Here is a 13,640-nt window from a genome sequence, read left to right as displayed (position 1 = left end):
ACACAATGCATATACGTGAAGCCTCCTCTATGATGGACACACTGTACGTTGCTTACTAGGAGACAAAACGTACAATGTTCCGATAAGTCTTCCTTTAACATGTCATTCAGTGATGGCCGTATACATTTTATATGCTACCCTGGTGGTCAGCCTAAATTTGGGTATAGTGATCAAACGCCAAGGCAGATGTTATGAGACGTAAGTGTCAACACGCAAGTCGAGAGTACGTGTTTATTTCAAAGGAACCCCAAACTATCTGACTTTGAGTTAGACCACAACATCCAAAAGGAAGCTGAATGTAACATTACACTTATGTGGCCGTTAGTGATTAAAACGGGATAGCCTGTCGAATCTTGTCATTTTAAGATTCTCCATGGTTTCCTTAAATCGTTAAGGCTAAATGTCGGAATGGTTTCTTTGAAAAAGAAACTAACGACCCGGTTCCGCGTTATTCTGTGACTCAAGTTTGTCGTCCGACCCTAACGACAGCGTCGTAGACGGGAAGTTTAGCTCTCATCTTCATTCGCAAAGAAACTCCGCTACTCAGGAATTAGGAAATAATGACCCATTGTCCTTTGAGAGAAAGCACTTCTGTGAAGTACTTCACTTGTAACAATTACAATTACTTGCGTTCTGAATATCTGAGTAGTTTTCACTTTTATGCATGAGCAAACTAAACAGCATGGTCTCGATATGGCGGAACCCGTACATATCATAATAATGGATATATGTACGTGTGTGTGTGTGTGTGTGTGTGTGTGAGTGAGTGTTATGTGTGTATGTGTGTGTGTGTGTTTGTGTGTGTGAGTGTTGTGTGTGTATGTGTGTGTGTGTGTGTGTGTGTGTGTGTTTGTGTGTGTGAGTGTTGTGTGTGTATGTGTATGTGTGTGGGTGTTTGTGTATGAATCTTTCATAACACCGGAGCACAGCAGTCAGTCTGCCCTTCCTTTCAGGCTTTATGAAAGGAAATCTAGATTCGGGCTAGTGCCTAGCCATTATCAATGGACTATTTCATAGTTTCAACACATGTCCTAGTATGTTATTCCCCTATTGTTCGGGCTTCTGTCACAGTTCATTCAATAGTCTTGAATGAACTGTGACAGAAGCCCGAAAAATAGGGGAATAACATACTAGGACATGTGTTGAAACTATGAAATAGTGCACTGACAATGGCTAGGCACTAGCCGAAATCTAGATTTGCTTTAATAAAGCCTGAAAGGAAAGACAGACCGATTGCTGTGCTCCATCTTGCTGAAAGTCATATCACAGTCGTTGAGTGCATTTCATATCCCTAATGGAAGGTAATTACATGTTGCGTATGTTCCACATCTCCTCCTAAACTACTAGCTGTATTATAGCTCTCGAATTAACAAATTACGAAACTATTAAAGGAGAGATAAAGCTTTCATCAACCTGAATGTTGGTTTGACCACAACAGTGCTTTAATAGACACATGACCTTATACTGGGCGGTGTGTCTTGCCTCGCTACGATCTTTGAACTGATGTACACAGACAGTTACAAGGGGACCTGCAGGCCTGCAGGTTAACATAAACCTCGCACCAGTCGCAACTTAGCATTTTTCACGTTAATAAACATCGACAAAGGAATTGCAAGTAAGATATAAAAAACCGTTGGAGCGACCGTGGATCTAAGCCCAGACATGACCGGGCATTTAACCGGTAACGGCACTTTAAAAAACCATCGTCATACCCGAAGTTGAATACTCTTCGATTTTTCGAAGGGGGAATTATCTCGAGACCACAGAAGCCAGTACCCATGTGTGTGTGTGTGTGTGTGTGTGTGTGTGTATGTTTTTCACACAACTCATTGTTTATAACGTCATTTCTCCAGAACTTTGATAAGTAAGTGGTTCTTACCAGACAGCAACTAAATCTCTCCTAAATGACTAGACCGATTTCAACCAAACTTGGTACATTTATCCCTTACTGTCAAGTAACATTTGCTGTCGGGTAAGAACCACTTACCTATCAACGTTCGTGAGATATGACGTCATAAACAATGAGTTGAGTGAAAAACTGCCGTATCGTGCATGAAGTATAAATTTGTTATTTCTTTTTTACTAACTGTATTCGCAACACATTTGTCAGATTCTAACCACATATGCCACTGAATGTACCTACAAAACTATAGCACAGCATGACACATGGTTAAAGAGATATGACATAATAAATACTGATATGGTGAGAAACTGTCGATGCATCTAGTTTTAAAACATTTATTTTTCCCTACTAAAGTAGTTCTTCAGTGGACCATACTTAAGGAAATCCCTGACACCTAGCAAGCCTTTGGCAGCTTTCAACTGAGAAATGCAAATGGCTGTAGGCGAAAACTATAGCCGTCTATAGACCTACGAAAATGCTTTGCCACAGAAACGTTTATAAAATCACTTTGTTGACGTGCAATGCAGCGGCGCCCAGAGTACGAAAACTGTGCGGGATCTTGTTTCCAAATTTGGATGCTGTATATAAACATTTTTACATTATGAATATTTGTTTGTACGACTGTTTTATAACTTCAGATCTGTTTTTACGAATGCATGGAAACGTAGTGTTTTCGATATTTCGCTAGAAACACAGTTTATTTATTTTACTTTTTCATTTATTACAGAAAATTGGCAATAATACGTCTTTTGTAATGGATGCAGAAAACCTTAGAAGTACTCATAGCATTTGCAACAAATATAAAGTCTTAATATTTTAGTAGCGTAATTGTGTTGATGTGTCTTTTCACACTTTGTATTGCAAATATTCTTCTCGGATTGCCCTCAGATCGTATTGCTTGAATCGCACAATGTATATCCTGTGTCAGGATAACTGAGGAGAAAGTAAAAATAAGAAATCCTACACAGCTTTATTCATTTGAATTTTTGAAAATAACCTTCCTGAAGGAAAATTAAGTAAAAAAAGAAATTACATGTGTATTATTTACTTACACGTTTAATACCAGTATCGTGTGAATTAGATCGGTTTATATGTTTGATTTCAAAAATGGGTGGAGTTTATGTTGTAACAGAGTTGATTTATGACCTACTCGTTAATAACTTGCTGGGCTGATTAATCGGTACAAGGCTGTTTAATAAAGTTAAGCAAGTTATTAAAGTCAATAACTTAGTCCAGTTACTCACTAATGATACCGTATCCAAGTGAATTAGGGGACACGATTAATTTAACAGCTTGCAGGATGAAACTTGATGTTAAAAGAATTACATTTTTGATAGGTTCATATAGAGCGAACAATGAGCAAAATATGAAGTGTGAAATAAAATTTTGAACTCAGAGTTTTTGTGCCAACAAAACAGCAGTCATTAATTAATTAATGAAGCTGTAGTCTTAGTCTTTATTAGGTCGTTCGCCCGCTATGGAAAGTAAAGTTTAATAACTTTTTTTATGGAACACTACGTAGAATCAGAAGATTTTGATTTTCGGCAAATTGCAGATACGTTTTTGCACACCTGAAATAAATCGAGCAAAATTTTATCATCGGAAAGACATGAGAAGGAAATGCTGAACAACAAAGACAGCTTTTGTTCTTTGGGTGCTCAATCTGTTAATGCTTCCTTTTATGGCTGAAATGTCATCTTTCGCAATAATGTCGGAAACTAAATAAAGAATTCAACATAAATCAAAGCCTCAGGCACGTGATTGCTGGTGAATACTCCAGCCTTTACTGAGGTTCAAAGAAAGACGGACAGAGTCTTAAAACTGTGAAAACGTTACGTTATAACGGAAAGTATGGCTAACTTATAAGGGGAAATAAAACCTCATGCAGAAGCTGTATGATGGGACTAAGGGCATTTACGAAATAGACGGAAATCTGAAGCAGTAAACGAAGGAAATCTCCCTGTAGTTTTAGCATGATTTGGGAATTCGTTTAACCGACCGTCAGATAGCATTCTCATCACTGCGATTGGGTGGATAGCTCTCATCCTAGGCGATCAACGACAACTTTCCTTGGGTGTTCCGCGTGTAGACATAAGAAAAGTTGTATTACCTAGAAGAATTATTCCTCTTCTTGTGCGAATAGTCTAACACGTTGCACAAGGATATCGTCGCTCCATTGAATGTTCACTAGAAAAGAGAGTAGCATCTGGAGTAGTCCAAGGAAGCGTAATGGCACCAGTAATATTCTCAACAGTATGACTGAAAAACGTATCTCGTAAGTTTTATAGTACTACCAGCTCGTCCAGTGCTAACGGTATTACCTATAAGGAAGTGCAGTCGTACGACGGTAGTAGGAAAATGTAGAAGGACTTGTACGTGAAATACTGTAGCAAGCGATGAGATAAGGGTGGCAAGGTTTCAGAAAAGACAAATTTGTTAATAATATATTACTCCAGATAGTTCTTATGTATTTGTTTAACACATAAAGCCTGAAAAACTCAAATGAGTGAAAGTAAAACAATATCGCAGTTTTAGAATTGGAAAATGAACAATTTAACTAGAAATTTCAAATCACAACATTGCGTGGAATTCCCCTCACTCTGGTGGTTTTGTTTGAAGGCAAGTTAAGTAAAGCACAGTTTGAACTCAGATATTACCACAACAGAGAACAAAAAATTCGTTTAACAAATGCTCAATAATAATACAATTAATACAATGGCGTGCTGAAAATCAATACCACCGAACTTTTTGTGTGAAAACTCTCAAAGCACTCAAGACAAACGCCATTACCATCCTTCATGTCTACGTATTTATTACCCACCATAGTCACCCTGATGACGAACTCATTTCTCTCAATGAGAGACCACTTTGCTTAAATCTTTAATTTGGAATGACCGGCCGGTGTGGCCGAGCGGTTCTAGGCGCTTCAGTCTGGAACCGCGAAACCGCTACGGTCGCAGGTTCGAATCCTGCCTCGGGCATGGATGTGTGTGATGTCCTTAAATTAGTTAGGTTTAAGTAGTTATAAGTTATAGGGGACTGATGACCACAGATCTTAAGTCCCATAGTGCTAGGAGCCATTTGAACCATTGGAACCATCAATTTGAAATGTCTGATTTTGTTAATGTTGCCACAACTTCATCTCTGCTTGCACCGCCTAATCACTACTAAAGTGAAATCTTCGCAGGCGTTCTTTATGTTTTGGAAACAGATGAAAATCAGATGGGGCCAAGTCACGACTGCATGGAGGAGGATCGACGGTGAACCCAAAGCGTAGGACTGTTGAAAATACCGCAGCGGGCATACGTGGTCTGGCATTGTTACGCTGAAGGGAAGGTGGCCCCACGTGCAAACGAAGTCTTCGAATTCGAAACTATTGCAACACGCTATTTCTCACGCATCGACATAGCTACGTAACACTCCGTCTTGTTAAGCGCCACGATTCGGAGCCCTCTAGCGGCAGAGGCCAAAAAATATATGGCCATGAAGAATAAAGATGTAAAATGTTAATAAGGTTAATTTTTTTTCACATAATAAATTCGGATACTTCAGTTTTCAGCACAACCCTCTTATAGCTAAATTCAGTAGATATTTAATTTTCGAACCAGAACATTCAATGAGCCACTATAAAAACACTGCGAAAAAAATGGGCAACGGTAAAGTGTGTATAAATAAAATTTGAAGGACAACTTCCACCTTGTTTCAACAACAAACAGTAAAGCTAGCCCAGAGCAACAAAATAAATGACACAGAGTCAGCACAGTTAATTCCTATAAATTACCAATTGGAGTCATACCCGACATACAGGAATGACTGTACCATAGACAGAATAAAATTGCATTTCAAATTGAAATTACTAAGCCTAGTTCCAGAAAAGAATGTATAAATAAATTTGGACGAGAAAGCCAACATGGCTTCGACTAAAACGGGAGACAGTAAAACTGAACTTGATGCTGATCATTCTCAGCCTTCAAGGTCCGGGCAATCGCAGAGGGTGGGCTTACTGGTAGTTGGGAGCTCCAATGTTAGGCGCGTAATGGGGCCACTTAGGGATACGGCGAACCCACGCGAATTGTAAATGGTTGCGAAAACACGCTTGACCTCTTAGCCACAAACAATCCAGAGCTGATAGAGAGCATCATGACTGATACAGGGATTAGTGATCACAAGGTCGTTGTAGCTAGGTTCAATACAGTTTCTTCCAAATCCATCAGAAACAAACGCAAAATAATTTTATTTAAAAAAGCGGATAAAGTGTCACTAGAAGCCTTCCTAAAAGACAATTTCCATTCCTTCCGAACTGACTATGCAAATGCAGACGAGATGTGGCTCAAATTCAAAGATATAGTAGCAACAGCAATTGAGAGATTCATACCTCATAAATTGGTAAGAGATGGAACGGATCCCCCGTGGTACACAAAAAAGGTAAGAACGCTGTTGCAGAGGCAACGGAAAAAGCACGCGAAGTTCAGAAGAACGCGAAATCCCGAAGATGGGCTAAAATTTACAGACGCGCGAAAATTGGCACGGACTTCGATACGAGATGCCTTTAATAGGTTCCACAACGAAACATTGTCTCGAAATTTGGTAGAAAATCCGAAGAAATTCTGGTCGTATGTGAAGTACACAAGCGGCAAGACGCAGTCAATACCTTCACTTGCGCAGTGCCGATGGTACTGTTATCGACGATTGTGCCGCTAAAGCGGAGTTATTGAACGCAGTTTTCCGAAATTCCTTCACCAGGGAAGACGAATGGAATATTCCAGAATTTGAAACACTAACATCTGCTAGCATGAGTTTCTTAGAAGTAGATACCTTAGGGGTTGCGAAGCAACTCAAATCGCTTGATACGGGCAAGTCTTCAGGTCCAGATTGTATACCGATTAGGTTCCTTTCAGATTACGCTGATACTATAGCTCCCTACTTAGCACTCATATACAACCGCTCGCTCACCGATAGATCTGTACCTACAGATTGGAAAATTGCGCAGGTCGCACCAGTGTTTCAGAAGGGTAGTAGGAGTAATCCATTTAACTACAGACCTATATCATTGACGTCGGTTTGCAGTAGGGTTTTGGAGCATATACTGTATTCAAACATTATGAATCACCTCGAAGGGAACGATATATTGACATGTAATCAGCATGGCTTCAGAAAACATCGCTCTTGTGCAATGCAGCTAGCTCTTTATTCATACGAAGTAATGGCCGCTATCGACAGGGGATCTCAAGTTGATTCCGTATTTCTAGATTTCCGGAAAACTTTTGACACCGTTCCTCACAAGCGACTTCTAATCAAGCTGCGGACCTATGGGGTATCGTCTCAGTTGGGCGACTGGACTCGTGATTTTCTGTCAGGAAGGTCGCAGTTCGTAGTAATAGACGGCAAATCATCGAGTAAAACTGAAGTGATATCAGGTGTTCGCCAGGGAAGCGTCCTGGGACCTCTGCTGTTCCTGATCTATATAAATGACCTAGGTGACAATCTTAGCAGTTCTCTTAGATTGTTCGCAGATGATGCTGTAATTCACCGTCTAGTAAGGTCATCCGAAGACCAGTATCAGTTGCAAACCGATTTAGAAAAGATTGCTGTATGGTGTGTCAGGTGGCAGTTGACGCTAAATAACGAAAAGTGTGAGATGATCCACATGAGTTCCAAAAGAAATCCGTTGGAATTAGATTACTCGATAAATAGTACAATTCTCAAGGCTGTCAATTCAACTAAGTACCTGGGTGTAAAAATTACGAACAACTTCAGTTGGAAGGACCACATAGATAATATTGTGGGGAAGGCGAGCCAAAGGTTGCGTTTCATTGTCAGGACACTTAGAAGATGCAGCAAGTCCACTAAAGAGACAGCTTACACTACACTCGTTCGTCCTCTGTTAGAATATTGCTGCGCGGTGTGGAATCCTTACCAGGTGGGATTGACGGAGGACATCGAAAGGGTGCAAAAAAGGGCAGCTCGTTTTGTATTATCACGTAATAGGGGAGAGAGTGTGGCAGATATGATACACGAGTTGGGATGGAAGTCATTACAGCAAAGACGTTTTTCGTCGCGGCGAGACCTTTTTACGAAATTTCAGTCACCAACTTTCTCTTCCGAATGCGAAAATATTTTGTTGAGCCCAACCTACATAGGTAGGAATGATCTTCAAAATAAAATAAGAGAAATCAGTGGTCGAACAGAAAGGTTTAGGTGTTCGTTTTTCCCGCGTACTGTTCGGGAGTGGAATAGTAGAGAGATAGTATGATTGTCGTTCGATAAACCCTCTGCCAAGCACTTAAATGTGAATTGCAGAGTAGTCATGTAGATGTAGATGTAGATTTTATGTTGAGTACAGAATATATAAAGGACGTACCTCAAATGAAATTCCTAAGTTACAAACACGGGGCAAATCCGACACTGAGAGATTTCTGTGACATGAAGAACTTTACCACTGTAAGCTGGACCAACGAGTAAACTCTTGAGATAAAACTGGCATTAACTCAAGCCTAAAGCGCCCTATGAAGAACCCTATGACACAGTGGGCAGACCCAAATAGCAGATCATACAGTCTACACACTAAGGTGCTCATCAAACAACTGCTTCGCATGTTCAGCAATGCCACTTTGCCCATGATACCTTTGCGTACCAAACAGCAGAGGATTAACAAGATAGCTTTCCACCAAATACAGACGATGTGCTTCTCCGGCAAGTCACACATCTGTTGAAGGCGATACTGAACCGTGGCAAATACTCATGGCAGCCATGTCTCAGGTGATTCGCGACACTTATTCTTGGATGGCCATTCTCCAGTTACCGGTGGTAAACGGCTGAGGTGGAGCTCATGTGGACTGCCATTAAACCTGCACGGGAGGGAGAGCACCTACCCCCTCGCGGGCTAGTGAACAGATTATGAAAATAGAAAATATGACAAGACAGATCAGATCACTTATGGAGTCTAGTCGTTTATCCCTCTGTCCACGTGCAGATGTAATTTTTAATGTTGTTAGTCTGTTCTTATGGAGCTCTTTGTGCTAGTCAGTCCTGTGCGAAACGGCTTCGCTCTTCTTAATTACTGAATCTACTTGCATTTGAACCAGTTTACTGTAGTTAAGCCTTCGTCTAACTCTCTTTAATTTTTCCCCCCTCCCCCTCCACTTCCATTCAATACCACATCGATGAGCGAATGTAATGTCAGTGAATGTTACAAATGTAAGATTATAGATACAGACTTATACTGAGGTGATAAAAATTGAATACCTCCTAATATCGTGTCGGACCTCCTCCTTCTCAACGTAATATTGTAGCTCGACGTAGCATGAGTTCAGCAAGTCGCTGGAAGACCCCAGCAGATATATTGAATCATGCTGCCTCTATAGCCGTCCATAACTACGAAACTGTTGTCGGTGTAGGATTTCGTGCACGAACTGGCCATTCGATTATCTCCCATAAATGTTCTGTGGGATTCATGTCGGGTGACCTGGGATGTAAAATCATTCACTTGAATTCTCCAGAATGTTTTTCAAACCAACTGCGTACAGCTGTGGCCCAGTGACATAGCGCAATGCCATCCATAAAAATTCCGTCGTTGGTTTAGGATAGGAAGTCAATGAAAGTCTGCAAATGGTCTCCGAGTAGCCGAGCGCAACCATTTCCAGTTAATCATCCGCTCAGTTTGACCATAGAACCCATTCCATTCCAAATAAACACAGCTCACACGGTTAACGAGCCACCACTAAGTGGCACAGTGCCTTATTGACAACATAGGTCCATGGCTTCGTGTGGTCTGTGCCACAATCGAACTGTACCATCCGCTCTTACCAACTGAAATCGGGATTCACCGACCAGGCCACGATTTTACAGTAGTCTAGGATCCAACCGATATGGTAACGACCCAGCAGAGGCGCTGCAGGCGAATTCGTGCTATTGGCGAAAGCACTCTCGTCGGTCGTCTGCCACGGTAGCCCATTAACGCCAAATTTCGCAGCACTGCCATAACGGATACGTTCGTCGTACGTCATACATTAATTTCTGCGGTTATTTCACCAGTGTTGCTTATCTGTTAGTACTGACAATTCTAATCAGCCGCCGGAGTGGCCGAGCGGTTCTAGACGCTATAGTCTGGAACCGCGCGACCGCTACGGTCGCAGGTTCGAGTTCTGCCTCGGGCATGGGCGTGTGTGATGTCCTAGGTTAGTTAGGTTTTAGTAGTTCTAAGTTTTAGGGGACTGATGACCTTAGAAGTTAAGTCCCACAGTACTCAGATCCATTTGAACCAATTCCACTCAAGCGCCATTGCTCGCGGAGTTAAGTGATGATACTGGGTTGTCAGCTGTGACAGGTACTGCACGAAATTTGGTATTCTCTGCACGCTCTTGCCACTGTGGATCTCGATGTATTGAATTCTCTGACGATTTCCGAAATGAAATGGCCCATGTGTCTTGCTCCAACTACCTTTCCGAGTTCAAAGTCTCGTAATTTCCGTTGTACGGCCATCATCATATCGTAAATCTTTTCATATCAATCACTTAAGCACAAAAGACAGTTCCACCAATTCACTACCCTTTCATAGCTTGTGCACGCGAAGCAACGTCCCTCTGTATATGTGCTTGACGCTAAGGGACCAAATTGCTCGGGTCATCGGTCCCTGGACTTACACACTACTTAAACTAACCTAACCTAAGAACAACACACCCATGCCCGAGGGAGGACTCGAACCTCCGGCGGAAGGGTGACTTTTTTCACTTCATTGTGTGTGTAGATACAGATATAAACTAGATATAAGTAGGTATGGGTTGAAGGGAGACTTCCAGACCATATGAACTGAAACTAAAGATGCAAGTAACATGGGGTACACTCACTGCCAGGCGGAAACCTTCCTTTGTTTTCTGCACGTCACGTTCTAGATTGACCTATTACAAGATATTACTTTCTGTTTCAAGCTATAATACAGGGTATGCTCTGACATCGAATATCTTATTTTTTGTAGAGCCCTCGCACGACCAGACGTTATTATCGAAGATGGCTACCTGCTTTGGAGGCTACGAGATGATGAAACCTCTTTCGCAGTATGTGTAAATTGATTGAGATAATTTTGCCTTAAACAGGATACTAGTCTCTCTCTCTCTCTCTCTCTCAAGGCTGTTTTTTTAAACGTCCCGCAAACATGATTTCATCCAAGTGTAAAAAAATGTGCACAAGGTAAGCAGCACAAAGGTGTGTCGCATACAATCAAAATCAGCTGGACATTTTTCTCTTGATCCTAGTCTCTAGAGCTTTATAATAACTATATATCAAGAGATGTCTGTTAAGTATTGACGGTTTGCAGATTTCGAAAGTACATGCGGAATCGGCGCAAGTAACAAGTTATGGCACTTTATACCGTTGACTGTAGGGCAACATGCTGTGACCTCGTTTAATGGGTTTATTTACACTCTGTATTCAGTGGAAAATTCAGCGAATACCATCAAATTCTACACAATTCGTTGGAATTTCCAAAGTGAAGTCGTGAAGACTAGTGTAAGAAAATTACTGAGTAGCGAAAGTTGAGAAAACGAAAAGGATTTTAGGATGTAATGCTTTAACAAGTTGAACTTAATAATTAGTTATGTATATACGGGATGTATTTTTCACTCTGTGTGCGCTTATATGAAACTTTCTGGAAGATTCAAATTGTGTGCCGGACGCGAATTAGGGAACTTTGTATTTCACGGGCAAGTACCAAGTTCGAGTCTCGGTACGACACATAGTTTTAACCTGCCAGGGAGTTTCAGTGTTGAATGTAATTCAGTCTTCTGTATAGAGTACCTAATGCAATGCTTAACATAGTAGTAGTTTCTGAATAAGCTGAAACTGATTAGTGATCTATTTACATCTAAACCGATAGTCGCAAAACATGGGCAAATTATTTTCTTAACAATATTATAAAATTTGTAGTCTATCTGTTTAGTGAATCTGATAATAAATTTATGCGTTACTGTTATGGCGAGATGAATCCAGTGTAAGTCGGTAGCTCATTCCACTCTTAAGCGGTGCTTGTAGCTAAATATGCTATAAACTCATGTAACTTACAAAATTAGTTCAAAAAATAATTTCTATCGAGTCGTCTCATTTCACAAGGAGGTATAGATTCTCCCACTCTACTTTTTGTGCTCAAGTAATTCATGACGGCTGTTAAGAAAAGTTGGATCACATGAGCTGTTTTGCAGTTTTATCTGCAGCAAATATTACTTTGTTCATGTACATAAGATCTTGACAAAAGATATCAGCCAGAACTAGTTATGATTTTCATTGAAAATTACATAACAAGGCCCCAAATAAAACAAATGATGCAGTATCAACCAAATGTTATCTCCAATACATTACCTGCATAAATCAGCAAATAAAACAGATAACTTTTTCAAAAGTGTGAAAACAACATATTTTTTAAGGGTTTAAAGGACTGAAGACTACGTAAATTATTAATATTGAAATAGATGTTTTACATTCTTGAAGACCGTGTATAATGTACTTCCATTGTCTTTCATAACTAAAATTTTGTTGCCTTTGATTCTCTGTTTTCATTGTTCCAGTGCAATCATTTAACGGCACACTGTCAAAAATAGCCTAGCGAGAAACAAGATTTTCGAGTGGTGATGACGCATTTGTTGTCCAAATGGGTTATTAATTTAATTTATAAACGTAACATGTTTCAGGAAGACATGATTCCATTATCAAGTTCTGTAAACGAGGAAAATACGACTAATTATTTCGTGTTATTTCATAATCAACACACTTGTGATGGACATCTATGTTGCCATGCAAGGTTACATACCCTAAAAGAATACACACTGAAATATATGCCATCAGCAAAAGTGCACCCTCAAACCTATAACACTCTTCATTATACATGTCATGGAATAATGGTCGCCAATGCTGGTGGTAACTAACACTTAAAGAGAACTGTGTTTTCTGACTAATGAAAGTCGACTGCCATTTACCTACGAAAGATTCCAATACGTTGTTACGGATACATCAGTGCTAACCAACCAACTATGTGCCCCTCAACAACGATACAACTGTCGACTCAATGATCTTTCAGCATCTACACTCCTGGAAATTGAAATAAGAACACCGTGAATTCATTGTCCCAGGAAGGGGAAACTTTATTGACACATTCCTGGGGTCAGATACATCACATGATCACACTGACAGAACCACAGGCACATAGACACAGGCAACAGAGCATGCACAATGTCGGCACTAGTACAGTGTATATCCACCTTTCGAAGCAATGCAGGCTGCTATTCTCCCATGGAGACGATCGTAGAGGTGCTGGATGTAGTCCTGTGGAACGGCTTGCGATGCCATTTCCACCTGGCGCCTCAGTTGGACCAGCGTTCGTGCTGGACGTGCAGACTGCGTGAGACGACGCTTCATCCAGTCCCAAACATGCTCAATGGGGGACAGATCCGGAGATGCAGTCCTGATTGTGGCGCTCACCTGCACGGCGCCAAACACGCATACGACCATCATTGGCACCAAGGCAGAAGCGACTCTCATCGCTGAAGACGACACGTCTCCATTCGTCTCTCCACGCCTGTCGCGACACCACTGGAGGCGGGCTGCACGATGTTGGGGCGTGAGCGGAAGACGGCCTAACGGTGTGCGGGACCGTAGCCCAGCTTCATGGAGACTGTTGCGAATGGTCCTCGCCGATACCCCAGGAGCAACAGTGTCCCTAATTTGCTGGGAAGTGGCGGTGCGGTCCCCT

This window comes from Schistocerca gregaria, chromosome 3, assembly GCF_023897955.1.
Source record: "Schistocerca gregaria isolate iqSchGreg1 chromosome 3, iqSchGreg1.2, whole genome shotgun sequence".
NCBI classification, from domain to species: Eukaryota; Metazoa; Arthropoda; class Insecta; order Orthoptera; family Acrididae; genus Schistocerca; species Schistocerca gregaria.
This window is presented reverse-complemented; position numbering follows the sequence as displayed.